Below are 20,448 nucleotides of genomic sequence, written 5' to 3' on the forward strand. Positions count from 1 at the left end.
TGCTCATCTTGGTACCACCTTGCCAGTGCCTACTTAGCATCTGACATCAGAAGCATTCATCAAAATCTGGTGAACAAATTGAAAGATAAATGACCAGGACTAGAGAAACACAGATAAGTATGGGAATCCATATCTTTGGCAACTTCCAACTCCCTCCACTGTACTGCTTGATTTACTTGTTTGTTTGTGTTTGTTTGTTTCTTTCTTTTAGAGAGAGGGGTTTTGCTCTGTTACCCAGGCTGGAGTGCAGTGGTGCTATCATAGCTCACTGCAGCCTTGAACTCCTGAACTCAAAAGAATTTCCTGCCCCAGCCTCCCAAATAGTTGGAACTACAGGTATGCACCACCATGCCCAGCTAATTTATTTATTTATTTAATTTTATTTTATTTTTTGAGATATGGGTCTCACTATGTTGCCCAGGCTGGAGTGCAGTGGCTATTCACAGGCCCAATCCCACTACTGATCAGCACAGGAGTTTTGACCTGCTCCGTTTCCGACCTGGGATGGTTCACCCATCACCATATTGATGCCGAGCTTAGTGCGGACACCCAATGGGCTAGTGCACTACAGCCCAGAATTCCTGGGCTCAAGCAATCCTCCCACCTCAGCCTCCCACGTAGCTGGGACTACAGGTACATGCCACTGTGCCCGGCCCAGCTAATTAAAAAAAAATTTTTTTTTTGTAGAGACTCTAGAGATCTTGCTATGCTGCCCAGACTGGTCTCAAACACTTGGCTTCAAGCAATTTTCTCACCTTGGCCTCCCAAAGTGCTGGGACTACAGATGTGAGCCCCCCACCTATCCCATGCTCTATATTTTGAGGGTTTTTTCCTCCTGTTCAGATACCAATTGCATACTGCCCAATAGGTGTGCAAAGCCCCACTTTTGCTCTGCACTCTTAAACACATCAAACACTATACATTATTAGTGACATTATTACTAGCAGTATGAGCATATACTACTTCACAGTTTTTGTTTGTTTGTTTGTTTTTTGTTTTCAAGACAGAGTCTTGCTCTGTCGCCCAGGCTAGAGTGCAGTGGTGTGATCTTAGCTCACTGTAACCTCCCGCCTCAGCCTCCCAAGAAGCTGAGATTACAGGCATGCACCACCACACCTGGCTAATTTTCCTGTTTTTAGTATAGATGGGTTTCATCATGTTGGCCGGGCTGGTCTCGAACTCCTGACCTCATGATCCACCCACTTCAGCCTCCCAAAATTCTGGCATTACAGGTGTGAGCCACTGCACCTGGCCTTACAGTTTTAAAATGCCCTTTCTATTATCTTCTTGGCTCCACAAACCAATCAAGGATCATTAATAGGACAGACACACAAGCCAAGAGGCAGGAAGATGGAAGCACCTGACCATCAAATCAGCACATGGACTAAGGGCAACCCAGTCCATCCCCATTCCTCCACTGCGCTCTGCTCTGTCCCATGTTGTCCCCATTCTACAATAGGATCTCTCACTCCACACCTTCCTTTCACCCCATGTTAAAATATCTGTAGCTTATCTAATTCACTCAGGAGACATCTGATAAAGATGCAAAACTCAGTTTCCAATCCAATTTCTACCACATACCAGATTGCTCACTCTCCTTGAATCTCAGTGGTTTCATCTCAAAATTGGAGTCATATATAATTGCTTTTTATAATGAGCATATGCAATTAAAAACATTCCAAAACAAGTATAAATAAGTGACAGTTAAAGTGGCACGTGTGAAGTACCTGGTAAAAAGTAGACCCCAAATGTCTGCTCTCCTTCCCCCAGGCAGTTTGATTATCCAGTTAGCAAGACTAATACACTTCACTACAGTATGTTGTCCTAAAATAAGAATGTTCATAACTCCAGACTTGCTAGATGGTGAAATGTGTGAGAAATAAGCTTCATTTCCTCTTACCCACCCACTTGGCCTTTGCTGCTGAGAGAGGCTGGGGAGCTGTAGGCCCCCTGCTCCTGGGGAGGGTACAAGGGGATAGGTTGATCTTGGGCCAAATAGCAAAGAAAAGTAAGTTCGCCTTTTGTGTCCTTTCATTTCCCTCTGTGAGTCTACATTAGCCTTCTACATTTGAGTTTTTCTTTCTTTCTGTTTGTAGTTGTTTTTGAGACGATGTCTCACTCTGTCACCCAGGCTGGAGTGCAGTAGTACAATCTCGGCTCACTGCAACCTCTGCCTCCTGGGTTCAAGTGATTCTCCTGCCTCAGCCTCCTGTGCAGCTGGGACTACAGGTGCCCGCCACCACACCTGGCTAATTTTTGTATTTTTAGTATGGGCTTTCACCATATTGGCTATCAAACTCCAAACCTCAAGTGATCCACCCTTCTTGGCCTCCCAAAGCACTGGGATTATAGGTGCCAGCCACCGCGAGCATTTTTCTTCCCCATTTACTCCACTCACTCCCCTAGATTCTGTGTTTTCACATTTCCCTCTCAAACTAATGATTACAAGTTTGTGTGTTTTTAACGCTCACAATTCCATTGCACTAAAACAATTCCCTGTACCCAAAACAAATTTATTCTTGGCCAGAAATAATTTTTATAGCTAATGATTATAGTTAGAGAATTCAAGACTCATTCTCTTTCCTTTGTTTGAAAACTGACTCTACCACCTTCAAATTATGTATTCTGTGCTCGTTACTTTAACTCTCTGAGCTTCAGAGTATCGCTTATCAGAAATCTCAATCCCTTATGTTATCTGAGAGGTCCTTATATGGGACAAAAAGAATCTACTCCCATATAGCTTTTATTTAAAATATATAATGACTTGAAAGTAATTAAGATCAAAGAAGAAAATAGATAATGATCCTGGTCCCTCCACACTGGGATGACGGGCAGGAAGCTGCATTCTGTGATGTTCTTGGGCCAGGAATTTTGCAGCTACTTCTATGTGGCACTATGACTTCTGTTAAACTACAGGCCCACCCATCTTTCAGAGAACACAGAGATATAGACACACGACACACACTCATGTACACACATAAAAGCACACGTACACAAATGCCAAAATGAGACTTGCTCCATCTTCTTTCATTTGCAAGTTGTATTTCTAAAAGTTGGAGAAGGGAAAATGTTTTTTTCCATTTGATTGTTTTCTAGTGATTGTCAAATGATCAATGCCTTTGACAGGCCAATAGAATGGTGTATGTAGTTCTATCTAAACATATTTAAACTTGGCAGATTACATAGTTTTCTGTATCTATGACCCAAGGAAAACCTATTTAGATCCAAGAAGATCTGGATCATTCTTGATAGGTCCTGAATGTGGAAAAATTGGCCCCAAATCTGTGAATTAGCTAACTCTATTCTATTCAGTATGGTAGCCATTAGCCATAGTTGGCTACTGACCATTTGTCTGAATCAGTATAAAATACACACTCTAAGTATTAAATACAAATGGACTTTGAAGATTTACTATAAAAAAGAATATGTAAAATATCTTTTTAATAATTTTTATATTAATTATATTTTGAAATGGAAATATTTTGGGTGTCTTGGGTAAAATAAAATATATTATTAAAATTAATTTTACCTGTTTTTATTCGTTCTTAATGCATTGGTAGCTTATACTTGTGGGCTGCATTACATACATCTATATCTAGATATCTAGTGTAGATGTTAGTTCAGTTATAAAAAAGGGAATGTTTTCTTATTTTAGAGTAGATGGGGCTAGCTGAGCAAAGATTTCCAGTGGCCATGTAACACCTGACACATCATCTATTTACTTGCTTATTTATTATCTTTTTCTTTCCTTACTGGAAAGTAAAGTTTCTATAAATGAAATTTTATGGACTGTTAACCCACAGTGTATGAAATAACTGAAAACCCAACATGCATCTGGTCTCCTTCATTATGAGCAAAGCTTTCTATGAAGTCCATTTCAGTCTTTGTTCTTTAGGAACAGTGGGTTTCACTCACGTGGATGGTAGAGCAGCAGTTGCACAAGTGACATGTGCTATAGAGTTGGGCCATAGTAATTCCTTGAAAGAACTGCCACTTCCCATGGAGTATCTAGGAAACTTTGGGGTCAACATTGTAAGCTGTGGTTCAGCTTTGGTTTATGGCTTCCCCATTGTTCCCTTTCTTTCCTCCTTCCTTCCTGGTGCTTAACCCCAAAATTTTCAAGTTATTTGACTCTTCATTTTCTTTCACTCTCCACTTCTAATTCATTGGTAAAGCTCATTCTTTAGATATTCCAGAATATGCCCACTTCTCACTCTGCCACTGCCACTGCCACTTTGGCCCACTTCACCCACATCTAAACAAATATAAGTCAGATCATGTCACTCTTCTGTATAGAATCATCCAATGTTTCCATTGCACTTAGACTAAAAGCAGAAGAGCTTACAATGGATGGTTTTGAAGGATTATCCGACTTCCATCCCCCAAGTTCTCTCACCTCAGACTCCTAATGCTCTCCTCTGGCTCACTCTGCTTCAGTCTGTCTGATCTCTGCATTGCCTCTTACACTCCCAGGCACACATCTGCCTCAGGGCTTTTGCACTTGCTGTTCCAGTTGTATGCAATGTCCTTTCTCCAAATATTTGTTTGGCTTGTTCCTTTACTGACTTCAAGTATCTACTCAAATGTCATTTCTTCTTTGACTACCTCTATAAAGTATGCCTTCTCCTCTTTACCTAATTAAGTTTTCTCCATACATTTTACAGGCATAGGAGATATATATTCACTTGTTTATTTTTTGTCATTTCTTATTATTAGAACATTAACTCTATGACTGTGAAGATTTTGCTTTCTTTGTTGTCATTGTTCCAGTGTCTAGACATGACTTATATCAGAGGTGCTCAATAGATATTTGTTGGCCAGGCACAGTGGCTCACGCCTGTAATCCCAGCACTTTGGGAAGCCTTGGCAAGCCAATCACCTGAGGTCAGGAGTTTGAGATCAGCCTGGTCAACATGGTAAAACCCCATCTCTACTAAAAATACAAAAATTATCCAGGCATGGTGGTGCATGACTGTAATCCTAGCTTCTTGGGAAGCTGAGGCACAAGGATCACTTGTACCTGAGAGGTTGCAGTGAGCTGAGATGATGCCACTGCACTCCAGGCTGAGTGACAGAGCAAGACTCCATCTCAGAAAAAAACACAAAACGACAACAACAACAACAACAAACATATTTTTGGAAAGAGTGCATAAAATAAATATTTCAACATTTTAAAATAACTCTCAAATTTCACATTTTTTTTGAGATGGGGTCTCACTGTGTTGCCCAGGTTGGAGTGCAGTGGCATCATCTCAGTTCACTGCAACCTCTGCCTCCCAGGCTCAAGAGATCCTCCCACCTCAGCCTCCCAAGTAGCTGGAACTACAGGCACACACCACGATGCCCAGCTAATTTTTTGAATTTTTGGTAGAGATGAGTTTCACCATGTTGCTCAGACTGGTACTAAACTCCTGAGCTCAAGCAATTGACCTGTCTTGGCCTCCAAAAATGCTAGAATTACTGGTGTGAGCCACTGCTGCCAAAAAATTTCAAATTTTTCAACATTCATACCTACAATGGAAAAACACACCAAAGCTTTTCCCTGAAACCCTGGAAAACAAACTATTCTCTCTCGTTGACATGGAAACAATATCCATGATAGTGGTTTACGTTATAATTCATATGTATTATGAACTAATTTTATATATATTTATGTATATATAAGTATACACACATATACATAATTGTACTGTTACAGTTTATGGTAAATATTTGTAGGTTGGAAAAAATAATACAACTTGAATTTTGCAGCCTTAACTCATCCTGTTAACTAGACCTGGAATACTCATTCTTATGGGCTGGAATTCAATCCATTCTTCAAGAAAAAAAAAGTAGAGCACCACATCTTCCATGAATTACATGCCCATGCCTGTAATTCCAATTACTAGGGAGGCTGAGGCAGGAATATTGCTTAAGCCCAGGAGTTCAAGACCAGTCTGGGCAACATAACAAAACCCCATCTCAAAAAATATAATAATAGGCAGGGCATGGTGTCTCATGCCTGTAATCCCAGGATTTTGGGAGGCCAAAGCAGGCCAATCATTTGAGGTCAGGAATTTGAGACCAGCCTGGCCAGTATGATAAAATCTATCAATATTAAAAATATAAAAATTAGCTGGGCATGGTGGCAGGCACCTGTAATCCCAGCTACTTAGAAGGCTGAGGCAGAAGAATCTCTTGAACCTGGGAGGCAAAGGTGGCAGTGAGCCAAGATCACACCATTGCACTTTAACTTCGGTGACAGAGTAAGACTGTCTCAAAATAATAATAATAATAAATAAATAAAATACATTTAAAAGATAAAATACAAAATAGAAAAAGAAATCATACCTAACCCATAATCCAACAGTATCTCTACTGTATGCTGAAGCTCCAAATCTTTTTTATTTTCTCTATTTTTATTTTATTTTCTATTTTAATTTTTTTTTAAAGATGGGGTTTTGCTATGCTGTCCAGGCTGGTCTTTAACTGCTGGGCTCAAGTGATCCAACTGCCACTGGGCCTGGCCTTCAAATCCTTTTTAAAAATACAGTTAGTATGTGACTTACTTTATTTTCCCCTGTCCTAGGGGTTTCAAAAATGGACCTACTCTTCTATTCTTTACTACCACCATTTTTTTGGACAGAGTCTTGCTCTGTTGCCCAGGCTGGAGTGCAGTAGCATGATCTTGACTCACTGCAACCCCCACCTCCCAGGTTCAAGTGATTCTTTGCCTCAGCCTCCCTAGTAGCTGGGAATACAGGTGCGTGCCACCACACCCAGCTTATTTTTGTATTTTTAGTAGAGATGGGGTTTCACCATATTGGCCAGGCTGGTCTCCAACTCCTGACCATGTGATTTGCCCACTTCGGCCTCCCAAAGTGCTGGAATTACAGGTGTGGGCCCCCACACCCAACCCTACCTCCATTTTTTGCAATTAGCCTGTAACACCTCAGGAAGGTTATGTTTTATTCAGCTTTTTTCCCTGCAGCCTCTTTATATAATAGGCACTCAATTATGCTTGTTGGATGGAATTTACGATTAACAATATCAGGCATGGTGGCCTGTGCCTGTAGTCCCAGCTACTTAGGAGGCTGAGGTGGGAGGATTGCTTGAGCCTGGGAAATTGAGGCTACAGTGAGCCGTGATCATGCCACTGAGTGTAGTCACACTCCAGCCTGACCCTATCTCCAAAAAAAAAAGATTAGCAATATTTCTAAGGAAAAAAAAGCTTCACCAGTTTTCTTTTTAGCTAACTCTGAAACAAATGTTTAAAGCAGAATTCATTTCTAATTTAGATAAAGCCCACACTATATAAACTGGCTATGTGTGAGCATACATAGTTTATCCTGTTGATTTAAATGTTCCTACTGAGAATAATAACCATCTCCATCTCCAACACCATCATGTCTTTAGTGGGCTTGGTGTGTCCAGCCATAGCACCATTTTTAACTAGCTTATTTGCTCTCTTTCTCTCCAAAGATACTCTGTTTAGTGAAATTTTATTTTATGTTTCCGTTTAGTGTGAGGCACCACCCAGCCTCACACAAAGAGAGTTGTCTAGGGCTGAGCCAAGACATGTGCTTCAACAAGGGAGATTGTTTTCAAATTGCCTTTTTTCATTACTCACCCCCATGCCCCTCAAGAACATACAAGTAGATTTTCTTTTTAATTAATTTTTTAACTTTTTTGAGAGTGTGAGGGTGTGTATGTGTTGTAATTCCAAGGGAAAAAAATAGTTCTAGAGAAGCTATTTCTTTGTTTTTATTATTAGGAAGAAGTGTTTTAAAAAAGGAACTATCATTCCATTAAGGTCTTCATCTGTTAAAATTGTTCTGCGGAAAGGAAGTTTAGGAGTTTTTAAAGTTCTTTCCAAAAATATATGGTTATTTTCTTAAGAAAAAGTGAAAAAAAAAAGATTTCCAGGTACCTCTCACTGCTTTATTTATCATTCAGATATTCTATTTTCATCTTAATATCACCATGAAATGAAACAAACTTGTGTGAATGATATGTCACTGATCTAACTCCCAAAATCCTTCAAAGACAGGATTTCTTAATTTGTTCTCCCATTGAATAAATGCTCAAAGGATACATGGAGGACTTTTAAGCTTAGTTGGAATCGACTTATTGGGCAAGTAATGAATCTGATTGTTATGTTAGCTTCCATGTCAGCAAAATAACAGATGTACAAGTGTAATAGAGGAGAAAAAAAAGTTGCTTTTGGATTGTTAGAGCAGGTGCTACATGAAAAACAATCACATGGAACTTTCTCAAGTGCATTTGGAAACACTTGGAAGGTGGCCAGGAGGAAAGTTTTCCTTCAATCCCTTGGACATCCAGTTGTGAGCTAGGATTAGGCTCCTAAACAGCTGAGTCAATGAGGACACTGACACCATGTCACTTCTTCAGCTCTTTGTTCCTCCCTCACTCTCCAACAAAAGCACCAGAGATTTCCCTCCCCCACTAGACACACACATACACAGAGTCCAGCTGTCAGATATGGCTTTCAGGGAACACCAGACAGTGCTGAGTCCCAGTCTGGGGTGAAGGCAAGTTACCATGGTTCTCTGGCTATTATTGCGTTCAGCACATCAGGGAATGGAAATAAGTGTGCACATGTTCTAAAAGGCCCTTTGGGAAAAATCAGTGGAGCTGCATAGGGGACACAATGGCAGGCTTTGTCGCAGAGAACGGATTTGGTCTGGCAAGCAACAGCAGTCCTGCTGGACACAGGGTTTGTCTGCACAGGCAGGATGGGAAACCATGTGCAGGGTTTACAGAACATCCTCATTAAAAAAAGTAGGGCAGTTAGCATAATTAAAAGTCATCCTGGAGACATCAGGTAAGAGTCTGCTGTTTTTAATTAATTGTTCCTGTGATCCTATAACTTTAAAAGGAGTGCTGCTCTTGCCTATAGAAGTTTAGAATTGCTTCAGAAACAGAAGTCATTTCGTTTTCGTTGGGGGCAAAACAGCATCTGTGAAAGTCTGAGGAAAGGCAAAACAGGAAAGAGAAGAAAAAGTATGGGACAGTAAGAATGAAATTATGAAGTTACTCACATATAGTTTGCAAAGATTATCCTGTTGTCTTTTCATGCTCTGTGCCTTAACATCCTCACATCCAAAATATAGCTCCCCACTGACCTGCATCCCGCCTTGATATACAAATTATTTATGAGGAAAAATTTTCAGAGTCAAGGTTAAGAGAAAACAGCTGGGAAATAAACTATGAGCCATATGTCATAGATTTCTCCAAGTATGTAAATTTTTCTTTAAAACTCTATTTTGAAGAGTCAGCATGTCCAAAACAAGCTGGGTGAACCAATGACTTTACACGGTCTCCACATTCATGAAAATAAATGTGAGGAAGACTATGTAATTGTGTCAGTTATGCAAAGAGAGGGAGCACTAAACAACATAAAAAATCCTGTCTAAAACTTTTTTTCTTTCTGTTATAAAATCCCCAACCTTAAATTATCTAAGAAATTACTAGAACTCTCTGCTTTTCTTGTGCCTGGCTTGTAGATAGATAAATGGTGTGATCTCAGCTCACTGCAACCTTCGCCTCCCCAGTTCAAGTGATTCTCTTGCCTCAGCCTCCCAAGTAGCTGGGATTACAGGCGCCACCACACCTGGCTAATTTTTGTATTTTTAGTAGAGACGGGGTTTCACCATGTTGGTCAGGCTGGTCTCGAACTCCTAACCTCGTGATCCACCTGCTTCAGCCTCCCAAAGTGCTGGGATTACAGGCGTAAGCCACCTTGCCTGGCCTAGATTCATCAGATTTTCTGTCAGAGCTCATGGATGGCAAGAGGTAGTCACTGGTGGAGTGATAAGGAAGCTGAGAGAAAGCCATAAAAAAAAAAAAAAGTGATAAAGCAGGAACCACAAGGCAATAGAACTCAGACAACAAAGTGGAGTAGAGAGAAACTGTGGATTACTGAGATTAAGCCGAGTCACCCTCATGTGTAAACCACCAACAGAGCCAATTAAAAAGTCAGCCGCTTTCAAGAAAGGAAAAAATTACTGAATCAGAAGAGATACACTGAAATCTTCAGTAATGTTAGTTAATACATTAACAGTATTTACTATGTTCACGCATTATTCTCTTCTCTACATATATTATTTCTGGGTTTGTTTTTGTTTTTGTTTTTTGAGATGGAGTCTCACTCTGTCACCCAGGCTGGAGTTCAGTGGCATGATCTTGGCTCACTGCAACCTCCACCTCCTGGATTCAAGTGATTCTCCTGCCTCAGCCTCCCAAGTAGCTGGGATTACAGGTGCCTGCCATGACAACTCGCTGATTTTTGTGTTTTTAGTAGACATGGGATTTCACCATGTTGGCTGATCTTGAACTCCTGACCTCAGGTGATCCACCTGCCTCGGCCTCCCAAAGTGCTAAGATTACAGGCATGAGCCAATATGCCTGGCCTACATATCTTATTTCAATTAATTTTCCTATCAATCCTACCATGTAGCTTCTCTAATCATCCTCATTTAAAAAATCGGAAAACACAGGAGCAAAGTAGTTCAGTGACTTGCCAAGGATCACACATAGAGTAAATGAAGATGCCAGGATTTAATCTCAGGCAGGCTGGATCCAAGATCCACAACTTACCTATTCCATGTGTGTCCCAGAGACTTTTCAGTTCTTTACACCCCCTGCAAAAAAAGATTTCCTGTTCTTTCTTACTTCTACATTTGCCTTTATAATACATTTCTAACACCCGAAGGCTTCTGAATGCCTGCATATATCTTTATTTTTCTAATCTGAGAAACTTCTCTTATGCAACATTTTAATACATACATATATGCGTATGTGCATGTATGTATGTATGCTTTTATAGAAAGATATATATGTGTATGTATGTGTATATATATACACAGAGAGAGAGAGAGAGACAGAGAGACAGAAAGGGAGAATCAATCCAGTGGCAATTAGCCAGTGGTAGTGGGGTGTGCCTATAATCCCAGCTACTTGGAAGGCTGAGGCAGGAAAGTCACTTGAACAGAGGTTGCAGTGAGCTGAGATCACTCCGTTACACTCCAGCCTAGGCAACAGGAGCAAAATTCGGTCTCAAAAAAACACAAATAAATAAATCCAGTGGCTAATGCATAGCCATTCCAGAGAGACAGAAAGTAGATAAGTGATGGCCAAGTATGGGGGTTGGGCAGAATGGGGAGTAACTATCAATGGGTTTGGGGTTTTTTCTGGGGTGATGAAAATGTTTTAAATTAAATAGTGGTGATGGTTGCACAACTCTGTAAATATACTGAAATCCACTGAATCGTATACTTTAAAAGAGGTGGATTTTATGTATGTACATTCTAGCTCAGTTAAGCTGTTACTAGGGGGAAAAAGTCATAATATGAAATCTTATCTTCTGTAAGCAACATCAGGGAATCAGAGAACATCTTGATAGATCATTTACAGGCAACCAACTGCTCAACTACTGGCAGCATTTTAACATCCTATCAACTTTTAGAGTAATGTCAAACATGCTGTCTTTTATCCTAGTCACTCTTTAATGAAATATTCACAAATATAGACCATGATTTGGGTAAAAGAAAGAATATAATTTTAGTCAAGTTGACCCAAAATTCTTACTAGGTTTACAGCATGTAAGTCCTGATGAAGTTATATGTGTGTATGTGTGTGTATGTGTGTGTATACACATACCATATATATATATGTACACACACACACCCCATCTGATGAAATTATATATATATACACACACACACATAAATCTGATAAAGATATATATATATATATATTTGTGTGTGTATATAAGCAGCTGACTTTTCAATTGGCTGTTAGTGGTTTACACATCAGGGTGACTCAGCTTAATCTCAGTGATCCACAGTTTCTCTCTACTCCACTTTCTATTGCCTGAGTTCTATTGCCTTGTGGTTCCTGTTTTATCACTTTTTTTGGCGCTCGTGTGTGTGCGTGTGTGTGTGTGTGTGTGTGTATGTACAAATTCTTGTGAACATAAGTACATACACACATGCATACACACACATACATGTATATCTGCCCCTTATTTTAAGCTAAGCAGTGCTAATGAAGGAGCAAGGGTAAATGTGGTGAGCCTTTTATTCTACTTATATACCATAGGGCAATTAACTGTGAGCTCAAAAATCAACTTAAAATTTTGCCTCCAACAGAGTGGGCAATGTTAACTGATGGTTCATTTCATTCATCCCCTAAAAAACGTGTTCTTTTCCAGGTGGAATTACTAGACCAGATATTCACTGAGACCCACTTAAATTCATGATTATCTTCAATGGCCAGTAATGAGAAATGTTTGCTATTTGTGTATTAGAGGAATCTAAGAAAATAGGCTCCAGGAAACTGGTCAAATTGTTTCTTAGAGGAATCTTTTTACAGCTACCACAAGCACAAGAGAGGCATTGAAAGATGTATATGTTACCCACGAGCTCATTATAGGACTTGGTGATTGTAGGTAATTTTTGTATCAGATATTTATGCTAAGATGACAAAAGAACATTTTTTTAAAATTCTCACAGTGGCTCAAGCCTGTAATCCCAGCACTTTGGGAGGCCGAGGCGGGTGGATCACGAGGTCAATAGCTCGAGACCATCCTGGTCAACATGGTGAAACCCCGTCTCTACTAAATAATACAAAAAATTAATAAAAAAAATTAGCTGGGCATGGTGGCGCATGCCTGTGACCCCAGCTACTCAGGAGGCTGAGGCAGGAGAATTGCCTGAACCCAGGAGGCGGAGGTTGTGGTGAGGCGAGATCGCGCCGTTGCACTCCAGCCTGGGTTACAAGAGCGAAACTCCGTCAAAAAAAAAAATTCTCAAAGAAGCCACCTTTACTAAAGTATTCTGTTTTGTTCTATTGTGGTTTTTCTCAATACACATATTTTGCATGGTAGCCATCATAGTGAAAATGTACTTTCTTTTTTTTCTTTTCTTTTTTTTTTTCTGAGACAGAGTTTCACTTTTGTTGTCCAGGCTGGAGTGCAATGGCGTGGTCTCGGCTCACTGCAACCTTCACCTTCCAGGTTCAAGTGATTCTCTTGCCTCAGCCTCCTGAGTATCTGGGACTACAGGCGCATGCCACCATGCCCGGCTAATTTTTATATTTTTAGTAGAGATGGAGTTTCACCACGTTGGTCAGGCTGGTCTCAAACTCCTGACCTTGTGATCTGCCCACTTGCCTTGACCTCCCAACGTACTGGGATTATAGGCGCGAGCCACCGCGCCAGGCTGAAAATGCACTTTCATATTCTCTTTTATTCTTTTACTTAACAAAAAATCATGACTCTTTTTTCATGTTTTTATAATTATCATAAATTTTATTGTATTAACACACCATGCATTATTAAACCAGTCTCCTATTGTTGGGTATTTAGGTTGTTTTCAACTGATTGCTAATAACTATAAAAATACAGAAAGGGACATTCTAGTGCATGATTAATTTTTTCTGTTGAATTATTTGTTTTAGAATAAACTTCTAGGATTAGAATAACTTGGCAAGAGAAAGAACATTTATACCATGATTTTATGTACTATCATTGTTATCTAAAACATCTATACTTGTTTAGCATGCCTTGAACAGATTACGAGAATCTTGTAGTGTTGTACTATCTTATCTCAGATGAAGTTCACCTCCTGAATTATGTTTTTTTTAATAATTAAATATTACCTAAGTAATCTGATTTAGTAGAATGAACATTTGCTACAACATTTTGTGTTGCCACAAGACTGATGCGTTCTGTAAGTCAAAAGCCAGTGTCCTGGGAAATTCACCAAAAATAAGATCCCAGACTAATGATTAACTAGCTGAGAACGAGGTATATTGTTGGACTGTTCTCTGCTATGTTTAGAGCAATAAAGATTAATAGTGATTACCTCTGCTTAGAAGTTCAAATAAGTGAGAAGTTAAGACTCAAAATCTTTAGTTGACATAGCATTCATTTAGTTTCGTTGTTTAGTTTTTTGTTGTTTTGTTTTTGTTTTTGTTTTTGAGATGGAGTCTCACTCTGTCACCTAGGCTGGAGTGCAGTAGCAAGATCTCAGCTCACTTCAATCTCTGCCTCCCAGATTCAAGCGATTCTCCTGCCTCAGCCTCTTTCGAAGCACAGCATTCATTTAGTTATGCAATCATTAAACATACATTTATTAAAAAGTTTGCTATAGTCTTAATGTTTGTGTCACATATCAATATGTTGAAACCTAATCCCCACTGTGATAGTATTAACAGGTGGAGACTTTGGGAGATGATTAGATCGTGAGGGCAGAGCTCTCATGAATGGGATTAGTGCCCGTACAAAAAGGACACAAAAAAAAACTCATTGGTCCCTTTCACCACGTGAGGACACAGCTAGAAGGCACCATCTATGTGACAGAAAGCCCTCATCAGACACTACTGTTTCCATGATCTTGGACTTTCTGGCCTCCAGAACTATGAGAAATAAATCTCTGTTGTTAATAAGCCAGACAATAGTATTTTCTTATAGCAGTCCAAACAGACTAAGACAAACTTGCCATTTCTTCTGCTCATTGAAGGCAAGTAAGTCTCCTCACTGAAGCATTTACAAGCTAGTGGGAACCCAGTGAGTTCAATGCATTGAACCTCAGCGGATAAAGGAATAATGTGACCAAGGCTGCTGTTGGTCATGGAAAGTATTACATCCATGACAGGTTGAACCTTCCCTCCTCTCTTTTAGTAATAAAATTCCCAATTTTAGCCAGGCATGGGGCCTCCCTGAGTAGCATTCATTTCCCAGCTTCTCTTATAAATGAGGTATGAAATTGTAACTAGTTAGTGAGATGTAAAAAAAAAAAAATTGAGTGGCAGCTTCAACAAAATTTATTTTTAAACATCTGATAAACATATTTATCTTCTTTTCATCCAACCTCTATTCTGTCACAGAAAATCAGTTATGAAGGTTGGTGCTCTGGCTGCCATCTTGGAACATGAAAAAGGGACCTTCATTCAGAGCTATGTGCTAGAAGAAACTGTGTCTACAAGATATTTTGTAACGTATTTATTCTAACAGAGTGAATTGCTTGCCACCAATATTCTTTTACATAAAGAACAACTGCAATAAATCTTTCTTGTTTAAGTCATTGCTAATTGGAGTTCCTTAGTCACATGTAGCCAATCCTAAGTGACTGAGAAGTCTTCTTTAAGTTGGGTCTTAAAGTCTGATAAAGAGTTTGCCAGATAAGGAATGTAGAAAAGATATTCCAGGTGTACAGTCATGAGCAAAACTAGGAAGAAAACCCAAAGGCAATGGATTTGGTTTGTAAGAGGTGGCATAAGATTAATTAAGACCAAAATATATGTTTAATTTTATAGAATATGTAAACACAAGATCCTCAGGGATCTGGATACACTGTATCAATAGTCTATATCAGTTATCTATTGCTGACTAATTCATTGCTCCAAACTTAGCATGGTTGTTTTTGTTTGTTTTTGAGACAGTTTTGCTCTTGTTGCCCAGGTTGGAGTGCAATGGTGTGATCTTGGCTCACTGCATCCTCCACCTCCTGGGTTCAAGCGATTGTCCTGCCTCAGCCTCACGAGTAGCTGGGATTACAGGCAGGCATCACCACAACCAGCTAATTTTGTATTTTTGGTAGAGACGGGGTTTCCCATGTTGATCAGACTGGCCTTGAACTCCCAGCCTCAGGTTGATCCACCTGCCTCGGCTTCCCAAAGTGCTGGGATTACAGGCATGAGCCACCACGCCCAACCCCAAACATAGCATCTTAAACAACAGTAAATATTTATTAACTTACACAGTTTTTAAGGGTCAGAAATCTGGGTGTTTGGCTGGGCGCGGTAGCTCAAGCCTGTAATCCTAGCACTTTGGGAGGCTGAGGTGGGTGGATCACCTGACGTCGGGAGTTCAAGACCAGCCTGGCCATCATGGTGAAACCCCATCTTTTAAAAAAAAAAGAAAGAAAAGAAATCTGGGTGTTTTGGGCTCAGAACCTGTCATTCAGGATGTCAACCAGGGGTGAAGTCATCTGAAGGTTTTATGGACTGAAAACCCACTTCCAAAATGGCTTATTCACATCCCTGGTTGTTGGCAGGAAACCTCAGTTATTCGCCATATAGACCTCTCCAAAGGTCTGCTCAAGTGTCCTTACAATATGGCCCCTGGTCTCCCAGAGGAAGTCATCCAAGGGAGCAAGGGAGAGCCACACTATCTTTTATGACTTAGCCTCAGAAATCACACATTATCATGCCTTCATGAAGGGATACAAAAGGGATACCAGGAGATGAAAATCACTGGTGATCATCTTGCAACCTTAGTAAGCTTGACAAACAGACACTAGACAGAAAAGTCCGGTTGTTGGTTAAAGATAAATGATTGCCTTTTGAGCACAAAAGCATCTTTCTGTAAAATTAAAGATGTACAACTGGCTGAGTGCATTGGCTCATAGGCATGAACCAAGTAATACCATTAATTTGGGAGGCCAGAGCAGGAGAATGGCTTGAGGCCAGGAGCTTGAAACCAGCCTGGCAACATAGCGAGACCTCGTCTCTACAAAACATTTAAAAATTAGCCAGGCATTATGTAGCTACTTATAGTTCTAGCTACTCAAGAGGCTGATGTGGAAGGATTGCTTGAGCCTGGGAGCTCAAGGTTGCAGTGAGTTATGATCCTGCCACTGCACACCAGCGTAGGCAACAGAACAAGACCCTGTCTCCATTTAAAAAAAAAATGTAGAATTAAGTGATTTGGACTAAATTTCATAAAATTCTAATACTACTATTTTGCCTACCTAAAATTGACTTCCTTTTTCCTCTGTGACTATCATTCTTTATAGTCCCTATTCAGGATGAAGTTCCTTCAGGGACAATTTCTTCATAAACACAAAAAATACCTATTATCGTAACCATGTGAGTACTTTATTAAAAACATATCCCTGAAGGTTGTATGTACATAAATCTTTTTTAATCAACCAAATTGTACTTTCAAGGTAGATAGAATTCTGTTCAGCTTATATCAATCTCTATTAAGCAATAACTACATATGAAGAATCATGGTCCCCTCTACAAGTTCAGAGTCTAAAGTGGGACATGTATTGATGTGAATAAACATGTTCAGCAGAATGTGCCAAAATGAACTGGGTCCCAGGTGGTCTTTGTCACTCTTCCAAGCCTATACACAAAATTGGGCACATAAGTTTCAAAACTCCTAGTCTAAGGTTTTAATTAATCAGTTATTGATTCTAGTCAATCAGGTGCTGATTGATTACAACTTTAGATTAGTGACTTTTAGAGTTTTATTTATTTATTTATTTAGAGACTGGGTTTCACTGTGTTGGCCAGGCTGGTCTCGAACTCCTGACCTTGTAATCCTCCCACCTCACCTTGTGATCCTCCCACCTCAGCCTCTTGAAGTGCTGAAATTACAGGTGTGAGCCACCGCACCCAGCCAGAGTTTTATTTAAAACAAAATTCTACTTAAAGTAAAACCTCACTAGAGTTCCATGAGATATTAAGAGGTGTTCCACAGAACTAAACAAAATGAAATTCTCTCAGAATTAGAAATATTTTCTCTAAATTACTCTATAACATGTATGAGAGGAATATCAAACACATAGAGATAGCTGTTTTTATTTTTGTGATAATTTTTCTTTTAAAAGGATATGGTGAGAATGTCAAATAGTCACTGAGGGATGATGTGACAGAGACTGTGTGACGTAAGACTTACCATTGCTCTACAAGCTTTACCTGTCCAACAACTGGTGCTGTACTTTGTATTCTATTATGATTACTGGTCTGTGTTCAGTGTCTAATTTCACCATTTCAGCATTTATATATAATGTTATCCAACATAAATTGCACATTTGCATATGAATCAACTTTTGTTTGTTTCTCATTGCAAGTAATTTTTTCATGAGACCTCTTTATAATTTATATTCATCTATGCCTATCTTATTTCTTGTGAGCTCTAATTGCTGACTCATTAACATGTTTTAATTTTAAAGTGTGGTGCTGCCAAATGAATTTGGAAAATTGAGATTTATACCTACATGATCATTTTTGCTGGAGAATCCAACAAACTTGGGTTCTAAGCCAAACTCCATCACTCAATGACAGCTATTGCCAGTTAAAGTTAATTACACTATCTATTGACAGCAATAGTTGTAATTCATCATACCCTAGGTACTGATAGAAATAGAGATAAAAAGCAAACCTTGTCTTTAGGTAATCACAGTCCAGGGGCAGCATTCATTTCTTCTAACCACATTCTGACAACAAATCAAAATTGACTGTATTCTCCAGAATCATAGAACTTCTGAACAGAAAGAATAATGAAGAATATCCAAGTCTTATCTTTATTTTATTTCATTTAAAAAATAAAATAGAGGCTGGGTGTGGAGGCTGACACCTGTAATCCCAGTACTTTGGGAAGCTGAGGTGGGCAGATCACCTGAGGTCAGGAATTTGATACCAGCCTGGCCAACATGGCAAAACTACATCTCTACTAAAAATGCAAAAATTAGCCAAGCATGCTGAGGGGTGCCTGTAATCCCAGCTACTCAGGAGGCTGAGGCAAGAGAATCACTTGAACCCAGGAGGCAGAGGTTGCAGTGGGCCGAGATCATGCCACTGCACTTCAGCCTGGGTGACAGAGTGAGACTCTGTCTCAAATAATAAATAAATAATAACGAAAAGAGACAAGATCTCACTCTGTCACCCAGGCTGGTCTTGAGCTCCTGAGCTCAAGTGATTCTACTGCCTAGACCTCCCAAACTGTGAGGATTACAGACATGAGCCTGCATGCCTAGACCAAGTCTAATCTTTAATAGCTGAAGATCAGAGAGTACTGCACTGTAATTCAGGAAGCAGTGATTAAATTGTGATTAAAACCTACAGTCAGTTGTATTACTGTCCCCAAATTCACTCCCCTTTCCTATAAAAGGACTAATTCATTCCACTCATTGCCATATAATGTGTAGTGCCTCTTACAGGAGTTGTATATATCTCTACGCTATTGACATTGGTCTTGGCTATGAGCTTTGTTTGGCCATTGGCATTTGAGTGGACATTGCATCTGCCATAGCCATGTGTAAGTTTTAACAGTTATCATGTGGTTTACTAGCTTCCTATTCTTTTTCCTCTGTCACAATCTCACATGTCCTGGAGAGGGCAGCTCCTTCAGCAGAAAATAAAGAGGGCACTTGGAGCAGACATAATTGATCCATCTTCTCACATGTCAAAGTGAAAAACAGACTTACTTCTTCACCCTTTTAAGCCACTGAGATTTTATCCAATTTTCATTGCTAGAACAAGCTGAATAATTTAGAACACAGGCCAAAAAGGGTAAGTAAATTTGTACAAGTTTACACACTTACATAGCTAAATGGCAGAACCAAAGTTAAATCTTAGTTCTTTTGACATCCAGTCTAGTATTCTTTCCATCTTTTCAGAGCTCTTGAAGTGACCAGTGTAAACATCTACATAGTATATTTTACTGTGATACTTAGAATATCCCCAAAAGCAATTTACTACATTACTAAAGCTTTGTCCAATTAATTTTTCCTTAATTGCCCATATGCTGAAGGCAATTCACAGGCTATAAATAATTTATGAAACTTTTACTCATTGCATTCATTACTGACCATACTGGCTAGCAGCAGTTCTTCCCAACGTGAAATGGGTGATGTTCACTTGGAAATTACATGAGGCTTGCACTTTTTATCTGCTCTTGTTGGCCTGGTCATCTTCAAGTGCCTGTTATCTTGAGTGAGACAGAGGATTCTAGCCACAGCTCCATTGTGTAGTCTTATCTTAGGAACATATGGACTCTTTCACACTTGGTTTCCCTAAGTAGGCCTTTAAAAGTGTTGGCAAATTCTGTCAACATCTCCACCTGTTTTGTATTCTCTCCAGTAAAAATCTGTCCAGTAGCTTCAAGAAGCTCACTCTGCTGCTGAACCATCTCATGCAAGTTTCACATGTTTCTTTAGTCATTTTCTTCCAGGAGTAATGTGAAAATGTCTATCTTCCACAAGCCCTGTCACTTAAAATAGAACCCTCTACATATAGATTGTTTTCCGTTGGACTCGTGTACCTCATTTGAAGTATGTGGCATAGATTTTCTATACCCAACTCAACGTTTGTTCTGTATTCACTCTTGGATGATTCTAAGTCTTGTTATCATATCAGACTATTAAAATTGAATGTTGAGGATGTGGCTTAAACCCTGGGCTTCCTCATGACAACCCTTAGAAGAGTGGTTGGTGATTCAAGATGGTGCGGTAAGAACAACTCAGGATTGCAGCTCTCAGTGAACGCGCAGAGGGTGAATCAAAGCCGCATTTCCAGATGGATCTTTGTTGCCCACAGAACGGGGAAATTCCCAGGTGTAGGAGAGACACGGGATGCCAGCGCAGCTGTTTTGGCTGGTGTGGCCGCTTCGGCTGGCACCACAGTGCAGCGGCACTCCTCAACACTCCTCAC

This window comes from Callithrix jacchus, chromosome 4 (assembly GCF_049354715.1).
Source record: "Callithrix jacchus isolate 240 chromosome 4, calJac240_pri, whole genome shotgun sequence".
NCBI lineage: Eukaryota > Metazoa > Chordata > Mammalia > Primates > Cebidae > Callithrix > Callithrix jacchus.